Source organism: Oncorhynchus masou, unplaced genomic scaffold (genome assembly GCF_036934945.1).
Source record: "Oncorhynchus masou masou isolate Uvic2021 unplaced genomic scaffold, UVic_Omas_1.1 unplaced_scaffold_675, whole genome shotgun sequence".
Classification (NCBI taxonomy): Eukaryota; Metazoa; Chordata; class Actinopteri; order Salmoniformes; family Salmonidae; genus Oncorhynchus; species Oncorhynchus masou.
In genome coordinates, this window is record NW_027016922.1 from 10,936 (window position 1) to 21,276 (window position 10,341).

Sequence of the window (10,341 nt, forward strand, 5' to 3'; positions counted from 1 at the left end):
GGAGGGGAGATGGAGGGGGATATCAGGAGGGGAGAGGAGAGGAGGAGGGGTGGGAGGGCTCTTTCTAACAGGTTACTCTACTGAGCAGCTGTGGTTCCACTCTCTCACATCACTGTCCTCACTAACTCTGATATCAGGAGGGAGGGAGAGGAGGGGGATGGTGGGAGGGAGAGGAGGGGGTAGGAGGGAACAGGAGGGGAGGATAGCAGGCTCTTTCTAACAGGTTACTCTACTGATAGCTGGTTCCACTCTCTCACATCACTGTCCTCACTAACTCTGATATCAGGAGGGGAGGGAGAGGAGAGGGAGGGGGTATCAGGCTCTTTCTAACATGGTTACTCTACTAAGCAGCTATGTTCCAGGGGACATCACTGTCCTCACTAACTCTGATATCAGGAGGGATGGATGGAGGAGGGGGGTGGTGGGGAGGGAGAGGAGGGGTGGTGGGAAGAGGCTCTTTCTAACAGGTTACTCTACTGAGCAGCTGTGTTCCACTCTCTCACATCATAAGCATCATTATTTATTTTCAGTCTGCTATTTTTTTCTCCTCAACAGTTAACAAGGAACTCTGTAACCACTGGTTAAGCTGCTGTCTCTTTATTAGGGCGCATTAGGCTGGATGGGAGCGGAGAGCTGTGGTGTCAGGGGAACAGATAGATGGATAGATGGATGGGAGCAGAGGCTGTGGTGTCAGGGGAACAGATTAGATGGATGGATGGGAGCGGAGCGCTGTGGTGTCAGGGGAACAGATAGATGGATGGATGGGAGCGGAGAGCTGTGGTGTCAGGGGAACAGATAGATGGATGGATGGGAGCAGAGAGCTGTGGTGTCAGGGGAACAGATAGATGGATGGATGGGAGCAGAGGCTGTGGTGTCAGGGGAACAGATAGATGGATAGATGGATGGGAGCAGAGAGCTGTGGTGTCAGGGGAACAGATAGATAGATGGAGATGGGAGCGGAGAGCTGTGGTGTCAGGGGAACAGAGATGGATGGATGGGAGCAGAGAGCTGTGGTGTCAGGGGAACAGATAGATGGATGGATGGGAGCGGAGAGCTGTGGTGTCAGGGGAACAGAGAGATAGATAGATGGATGGGAGCGGAGGCTGTGGTGTCAGGGGAACAGATAGATAGATAGATGGATGGGAGCAGAGAGCTGTGGTGTCAGGGGAACAGATAGATGGATGGATGGATGGGAGCGGAGAGCTGTGGTGTCAGGGGAACAGATAGATAGATGGATGGGAGCAGAGAGCTGTGGTGTCAGGGGAACAGATAGATGGATGGATGGGAGCAGAGAGCTGTGGTGTCAGGGGAACAGATAGATGGATGGATGGGAGCTGAGTGCTGTGGTGTCAGGGGAACAGAGATGGATGGATGGGAGCAGAGAGCTGTGGTGTCTGGGGAACAGATAGATAGATGGATGGGAGCAGAGAGCTGTGGTGTCAGGGGAACAGATAGATGGATGGATGGGAGCGGAGAGCTGTGGTGTCAGGGGAACAGATAGATGGATGGATGGGAGCAGAGAGCTGTGGTGTCAGGGGAACAGAGAGATAGATGGATGGGAGCGGAGAGCTGTGGTGTCAGGGGAACAGATAGATAGATGGGAGCTGAGTGCTGTGGTGTCAGGGGAACAGATAGATAGATGGATGGGAGAAGAGAGCTGTGGTGTCAGGGGAACAGATAGATAGATGGATGGATGGGAGCAGAGAGCTGTGGTGTCAGGGGAACAGATAGATGGATGGGAGCTGAGAGCTGTGGTGTCAGGGGAACAGATAGATAGATGGGAGCAGAGAGCTGTGGTGTCAGGGGAACAGATAGATGGATGGATGGGAGCAGAGAGCTGTGGTGTCAGGGGAACAGATAGATGGATGGATGGGAGCGGAGAGCTGTGGTGTCAGGGGAACAGATAGATAGATGGATGGGAGCAGAGAGCTGTGGTGTCAGGGGAACAGATAGATAGATGGATGGATGGGAGCAGAGAGCTGTGGTGTCAGGGGAACAGATAGATGGATGGATGGGAGCAGAGAGCTGTGGTGTCAGGGGAACAGATAGATAGATAGATGGGAGCAGAGAGCTGTGGTGTCAGGGGAACAGATAGATGGATGGATGGGAGCGGAGAGCTGTGGTGTCAGGGAACAGATAGATAGGGGATGATGGGAGCGGAGAGCTGTGGTGTCAGGGGAACAGATAGATGGATGGATGGGAGCAGAGAGCTGTGGTGTCAGGGGAACAGATAGATGGATGGATGGGAGCGGAGAGCTGTGGTGTCAGGGGAACAGATAGATAGATAGATGGATGGGAGCAGAGAGCTGTGGTGTCAGGGGAACAGATAGATAGATAGATGGATGGGAGCAGAGAGCTGTGGTGTCAGGGGAACAGAGAGATAGATGGATGGATGGGAGCAGAGAGCTGTGGTGTCAGGGGAACAGATAGATAGATAGATGGATGGGAGCAGAGAGCTGTGGTGTCAGGGGAACAGATAGATAGATGGATGGGAGCAGAGAGCTGTGGTGTCAGGGGAACAGATAGATGGATGGATGGGAGCTGAGAGCTGTGGTGTCAGGGGAACAGATAGATGGATGGATGGGAGCAGAGAGCTGTGGTGTCAGGGGAACAGATAGATAGATGGATGGGAGCAGAGAGCTGTGTGTCAGGGGAACAGATAGATAGATGGATGGGAGCAGAGAGCTGTGGTGTCAGGGGATACAGATAGATAGATAGATGGATGGGAGCAGAGAGCTGTGGTGTCAGGGGAACAGATAGATGATGATAAATGGATGGGAGCAGAGAGCTGTGGTGTCAGGGGAACAGATAGATAGATGGATGGGATGGGAGCAGAGAGCTGTGGTGTCAGGGGAACAGATAGATAGATGGATGGGAGCAGAGAGCTGTGGTGTCAGGGGAACAGATAGATAGATGGATGGGAGCAGAGAGCTGTGGTGTCAGGGGAACAGATAGATGGATGGATGGGAGCAGAGAGCTGTGGTGTCAGGGGAACAGAACAGATAGATAGATGGAGGGGAACAGATAGATGGATGGGAGCAGAGAGCTGTGGTGTCAGGGGAACAGATAGATGGATGGATGGGAGCAGAGAGCTGTGGTGTCAGGGGAACAGATAGATGGATGGATGGGAGCAGAGAGCTGTGGTGTCAGGGGAACAGATAGATAGATAGATGGGAGCAGAGAGCTGTGGTGTCAGGGGAACAGATAGATAGATGGATGGGAGCAGAGAGCTGTGGTGTCAGGGGAACAGATAGATGGATGGATGGGAGCAGAGAGCTGTGGTGTCAGGGGAACAGATAGATAGATGGATGGATGGGAGCAGAGAGCTGTGGTGTCAGGGGAACAGATAGATAGATGGATGGGAGCAGAGAGCTGTGGTGTCAGGGGAACAGATAGATAGATGGATGGGAGCAGAGAGCTGTGGTGTCAGGGGAACAGATAGATAGATGGATGGGAGCAGAGAGCTGTGGTGTCAGGGGAACAGATAGATAGATGGGAGCAGAGAGCTGTGGTGTCAGGGGAACAGATAGATAGATGGATGGGAGCAGAGAGCTGTGGTGTCAGGGGAACAGATAGATAGATAGATGGATGGGAGCGGAGAGCTGTGGTGTCAGGGGAACAGATAGATAGATGGATGGATGTGGTGCAGGGGAGATAGCTGTGGTGTCAGGGGAACAGATAGATAGATGGATGGGAGCAGAGAGCTGTGGTGTCAGGGGAACAGATAGATAGATAGATGGATGGGAGCAGAGAGCTGTGGTGTCAGGGGAACAGATAGATGGATGGATGGATGGGAGCGGAGAGCTGTGGTGTCAGGGGAACAGATAGATAGATGGATGGGAGCAGAGAGCTGTGGTGTCAGGGGAACAGATAGATAGATGGATGGGAGCAGAGAGCTGTGGTGTCAGGGGAACAGATAGATGGATGGATGGATGGGAGGGGAACAGAGAGCTGTGGTGTCAGGGGAACAGAGAGATAGATAGATGGGAGCAGAGAGCTGTGGTGTCAGGGGAACAGATAGATGGATAGATGGATGGGAGCGGAGAGCTGTGGTGTCAGGGGAACAGATAGATAGATGGATGGGAGCAGAGAGCTGTGGTGTCAGGGGAACAGATAGATGGATAGATGGATGGGAGCAGAGAGCTGTGGTGTCAGGGGAACAGATAGATAGATGGATGGGAGCAGAGAGCTGTGGTGTCAGGGGAACAGATAGATGGATGGATGGGAGCAGAGAGCTGTGGTGTCAGGGGAACAGATAGAGATGGATGGATGGGAGCAGAGAGCTGTGGTGTCAGGGGAACAGATAGATAGATGGATGGGAGCGGAGAGCTGTGGTGTCAGGGGAACAGATAGATAGATAGGGATGGGAGCGGAGAGCTGTGGTGTCAGGGGAACAGATAGATAGATGGATGGATGGGAGCGGAGAGCTGTGGTGTCAGGGGAACAGATAGATGATAGATGGGAGCAGAGAGCTGTGGTGTCAGGGGAACAGAGAGATAGATGGATGGGAGCAGAGAGCTGTGGTGTCAGGGGAACAGATAGATGGATAGATGGATGGGAGCGGAGAGCTGTGGTGTCAGGGGAACAGATAGATAGATAGATGGGAGCGGAGAGCTGTGGTGTCAGGGGAACAGAGATGGATGGATGGGAGCAGAGAGCTGTGGTGTCAGGGGAACAGATAGATAGATGGATGGGAGCGGAGAGCTGTGGTGTCAGGGGAACAGATAGATAGATAGATGGATGAGCGGAGAGCTGTGGTGTCAGGGGAACAGAGAGATAGATAGATGGATGGGAGCAGAGAGCTGTGGTGTCAGGGGAACAGATAGATAGATAGATGGGAGCAGAGAGCGGTGGTGTCAGGGGAACAGATAGATAGATGGATGGGAGCAGAGAGCTGTGGTGTCAGGGGAACAGATAGATGGATGGATGGGAGAAGAGTGCTGTGGTGTCAGGGGAACAGAAAGATGGATGGATGGGAGCTGAGTGCTGTGGTGTCAGGGGAACAGATAGATAGATGGATGGGAGCAGAGTGCTGTGGTGTCAGGGGAACAGATAGATAGATGGATGGGAGCAGAGAGCTGTGGTGTCAGGGGAACAGATAGATAGATAGATGGATGGGAGCAGAGAGCTGTGGTGTCAGGGGAACAGATAGATGGATGGGAGCAGAGAGCTGTGGTGTCAGGGGAACAGATAGATAGATGGATGGGAGCGGAGAGCTGTGGTGTCAGGGGAACAGATAGATAGATAGATGGGAGCAGAGAGCTGTGGGGTCAGGGGAACAGATAGATAGATGAATGGGAGCGGAGAGCTGTGGTGTCAGGGGAACAGATAGATAGATGGATGGATGGGAGCAGAGAGCTGTGGTGTCAGGGGAACAGATAGATAGATGGATGGGAGCAGAGAGCTGTGGTGTCAGGGGAACAGATAGATAGATGGATGGATGGGAGCAGAGAGCTGTGGTGTCAGGGGAACAGATAGATAGATGGATGGATGGGAGCAGAGAGCTGTGGTGTCAGGGGAACAGATAGATGGGAGCAGAGAGCTGTGGTGTCAGGGGAACAGATAGATGGGAGCAGAGAGCTGTGGTGTCAGGGGAACAGAGATAGATAGATGGGAGCAGAGAGCTGAACTATTACCAACAGTCAGTGTTACCAACAGTCACTATTACCAACAGTCACTATTACCAACAGTCAGTAGTCACTATAACCAACAGTCAGTAGTCACTATAACCAACAGTCAGTAGTCACTATAACCAACAGTCAGTAGTCACTATTACCAACAGTCAGTAGTCACTATTACCAACAGTCACTATTACCAACAGTCAGTAGTCACTATAACCAACAGTCAGTAGTCACTATAACCAACAGTCAGTAGTCACTATAACCAACAGTCAGTAGTCAGATAACCAACAGTGTATCAGTAGTCAGGTGTATAACCAACAGTCAGTAGTCACTATAACCAACAGTCAGTAGTCACTATAACCAACAGTCAGTAGTCACTATAACCAACAGTCAGTTTGAGTCACAGGTATAACAACAGTCAGTAGTCACTATAACCAACAGTCAGTAGTCACTATAACCAACAGTCAGTAGTCACTATAACCAACAGTGTATTTAACAGTAGTCACTATAACCAACAGTCAGTAGTCACTAACAGAGTCAGTCAGAGTCACTATTACCAACAGTCAGTAGTCACTATTACAACAGTCAGTAGTCACTATTACCAACAGTCAGTAGTCACTATTACCAACAGTCAGTAGTCCCTATTACCAACAGTCAGTAGTCACTATCTACAGAGTCAGTAGTCACTATTACCAACAGTCAGTAGTCACTATTACCAACAGTCAGTTCACTATTACCAACAGTCAGTATTCACTATTACCAGAGTCAGTAGTCACTATTACCAACAGTCAGTAGTATCTAACAACAGTTGGTTGGAGGTAAAACATGACCTTGTCCAAAGATGTGTATGTGTTACGGTGTAACAGAGAAACAGGTGTTGCTAACAGAGTCACAGGTGTATCTAACAGAGTCACAGGTGTAACAGAGTCAAGAGGTGTATTTAACAGAGAAACAGGTGTATCTAACAGAGAAACAGATGTATCAGAGTCACAGGTGTATCTAACAGAGTCACAGGTGTATCAACAGAGAAACAGGAGTATCTAACAGAGAAACAGGTGCATCTAACAGAGAAACAGGTGTATCAACAGAGTCACAGGTGTATCAACAGAGTCACAGGTGTATCAACAGAGTCACAGGTGTATCAACAGAGTCACAGGTGTAACAGAGTCACAGGTGTATCAACAGAGAAACAGGTGTATCTAACACAGGTGTATCAGTCACAGGTGTATCAACAGAGAAACAGGTGTACCTAACAGAGTCACAGGTGTATCTAACAGAGTCACAGGTGTATCTAACAGAGTCACAGGTGTATCTAACAGAGTCACAGGTGTATCTAACAGAGTCACAGGTGTATCTAACAGAGTCACAGGTGTATCTACAGAGTCACAGGTGTATCTAACAGAGTCACAGGTGTATCTAACAGAGTCACAGGTGTATCTAACAGAGTCACAGGTGTATCTAACAGAGAACAGGTGTATCAACAGAGAAACAGGTGTATCAACAGAGAAACAGGTGTATCAACAGAGAAACAGGTGTACCTTTCTTTTTGAGCGTTCTGATTTCTTGGACATATTCTTCATCTTCTTGTGCAGATGGAATAACACCTGAAGAGGAAAAGGAAACGCATCATCAACATAACAGTCTGAACACATTCAGTTCTCTATATACTTGGAATTCAATCGTGATAAACAGTTAGCGGTTAAATGTATAAACGTTTCATTTTTATTTATTTATCTATTTATTTCACCTTTATTTAACCACGTAGACACGTTCTCATTTATAACTGCGACCTGGCCAAGATAAAGCAAAGGAGTGCGACACAAAACAACAACACAGAGTTACACACGGAATAAACAACGCTCAACGTGCGTGGGCCCCAAAATGAGGTACCGTGTTAGATAAGGGAGGTAAAGGCAATAAATAGGACATAGTGGCAAAATAATGACAATTTAGCCATTTGGCATCATAACAGATACATTGCGAAGATGTGATAGAGGTCCTTCCTCGTGGACAGTCAGTCGGCCTTAATAACAGCACATACGTCCCTGTCTAATCTGTGGGAGAAAGGAAGCCCTTATCCCTCTCCTCTGGATGGAAGACCGTAGTTACCGTGACATACACGGTCTCGGGATGACATCGTCAACATCCCTCATGTACACATGGCCCATCAGAGCTCTGTGTCCCATCAGTGTTCTGTGTCCCATCAGTGTTCTGTGTCCCATCAGTGCTCTGTGTCCCATCAGTGCTCTGCGGCCCATCAGTGTTCTGTGGCCCATCAGTGTGTGCCCCATCAGTGCCCCATCAGTGCTCTGTGTTCCATCAGAGCTCTGTGTCCCATCAGTGTTCTGTGTCCCATCAGTGTTCTGTGTCCCATCAGTGCTCTGTGTCCCATCAGTGCTCTGTGGCCCATCAGTGCTCTGTGGCCCATCAGTGCTCTGTGGCCCATCAGTGCTCTGTGTGTACATGGGTTATTGACACACAAGCACCAGCCCATCAGCTAGCTTAGTACCACTCCAGGAAGCCTCAACATTTGGCAAGACAGCACAATCTGGGACCAGGCTATAGGGGGTAAAAGCCCGTCTCAGAGGAACATGAAATGGGTCAGAAATGAAATACACAGAGAGGATTTGTCTGAAATGACATCTTATCAAACAGCTATTCTAGGTTGGAGGAGAAAAGCATGATGCTCAAGACTGTAGAGTGGGAGACTAATGTTCTCTGGAGTGATGAATCACGCTTCACCATCTGCCAGTCTGACGGACGAATCTGGGTTTGGCAGATGCCACCTGCACCAAAGCATACCAATTGTGAAGTGTGTTGGGGCTGTTTCTCATGGTTCGGACTAGGCCCTTAGTTCCAGTGAAGGAAATCTTAACGCTACAGCGTACAGTGACATTCTAGATGATTCTGTCCTTCCGACTTTGTGACAAGTTTGGATAAGGACCTTTTCTTGTTTTAGGATGACAATTCCCCCCCCTCGTGCACAAAGTGAGTTCCATACAGAAATGGTTTGTTGAGATTGGTGTGGAAGAACATGACTGGTCTGCACAGAGCCCTGACCTCAACCCCATCAAACACCTTTGGGATGAATTGAAACGCCGACTGCCCCAATGCATAGTGCCAACTGTAAAGTTTGGTGGAGGAGGAATAATGGTTCGGACTAGGCCCCTTAGTTCCAGGAAATCTTAACGATACAGCGTCATTCGACGATTCTGTGCTTCTAACTTTGTGGCAACAGTTTGGGGAAGGACCTTTCCTGTTTCAGCATGACAATGCCCCCGTGCACAAAGTCGAGATTCATACAAAAACACAAAATTGGCGTCGAAGAAGTTGACTGGTCTGCAAAGAGCCCTGACCTCAACCCCATCGAACACCTCTTGGGATGAATTGGTGCGCCGACTGCACTTTCAATGTTTTACCCAAGGCCTGCATTCCAAATGGCACCCTATTTCCTACAAAGTGCACTACTTTTGACCAGAGCCCAATAGGCCTTTCTCATAGTAGTGCACTATAAAGGGAATAGTGTGTCATTTGGGACCACAGAGAGAGGATATACAGAGGACAAATCCAATCCGATTTTATCCGCCACTTGCTTGGTAAACAACACGTGTAGAATAACAGTGGAATGCTGACTGGAGGGTCCTCTCCCAACAACGCAGAACTAAAGATGAAAAAATAAATGGAAACAGGGACATGAGGAAAATACACAGGGACGCAAATACACAGCGGAGAGCGAATACACAGCAGAGCAAATACACAGCGGAGCAAATACACAGCGGAGCAAATACACAGCAGGAGCAAATACACAGCAGAGCAAATACACAGCGGAGCAAATACACAGCAAATGAGCAAATACACAGTGGAACAAATACACAGTGGAACAAATACACAGTGGAACGAATACACAGTGGACAAATACACAGTGGAGCAAATACACAGCGGAGCGAATACACAGTCTATTCCACTGTGTATTTATTCCGCTGTGGAATGAATACACAGTGGAACGAATACACAGTGGAATGAATACACAGCGGAATAAGTATACTGCGGAATAAGTTGTTGTCTAACTACTTCAGCGGAATAAGTACAGACAGCAATAAGTACACAGCGGAATAAGTACACAGTCTATTTCACTGTATTTATTCCACTGAACACAGAAAACAAAGCGAATATGTACACAGCGAATAAACGAAACCAGAAACAGTCCTGTATGGTGAAAAACACTGAAACGTGAAAAAACCACCCACAACTAACAGTGGGAAAACAGGCTGCCTAAGTATGGTTCCCAATCAGAGACAACAACTACCCACAACTAACAGTGGGAAAACAGGCTGCCTAAGTATGGTTCCCAATCAGAGACAACAACTACCCACAACTAACAGTAAAACAAACCAGAAACTATGTATGGTTTTCTGAATCAGAGACAACAACTACCCACAACTAACAGTGGGAAAACAGGCTGCCTAAGTATGGTTCCCAATCAGAGACAACAACTACAACCAACAGTGGGAAAACAGGCTGCCTAAGTATGGTTCTCAATCAGTGGGAAAACAGGCTGCCTAAGTATGGTTCCCAATCAGAGACAACAACTACCCACAACTAACAGTGGGAAAACAGGCTGCCTAAGTATGGTTCCCAATCAGAGACAACAACTACCCACAACTAACAGTGGGAAAACAGGCTGCCTAAGTATGGTTCTCAATCAGAGACAACGATTGAC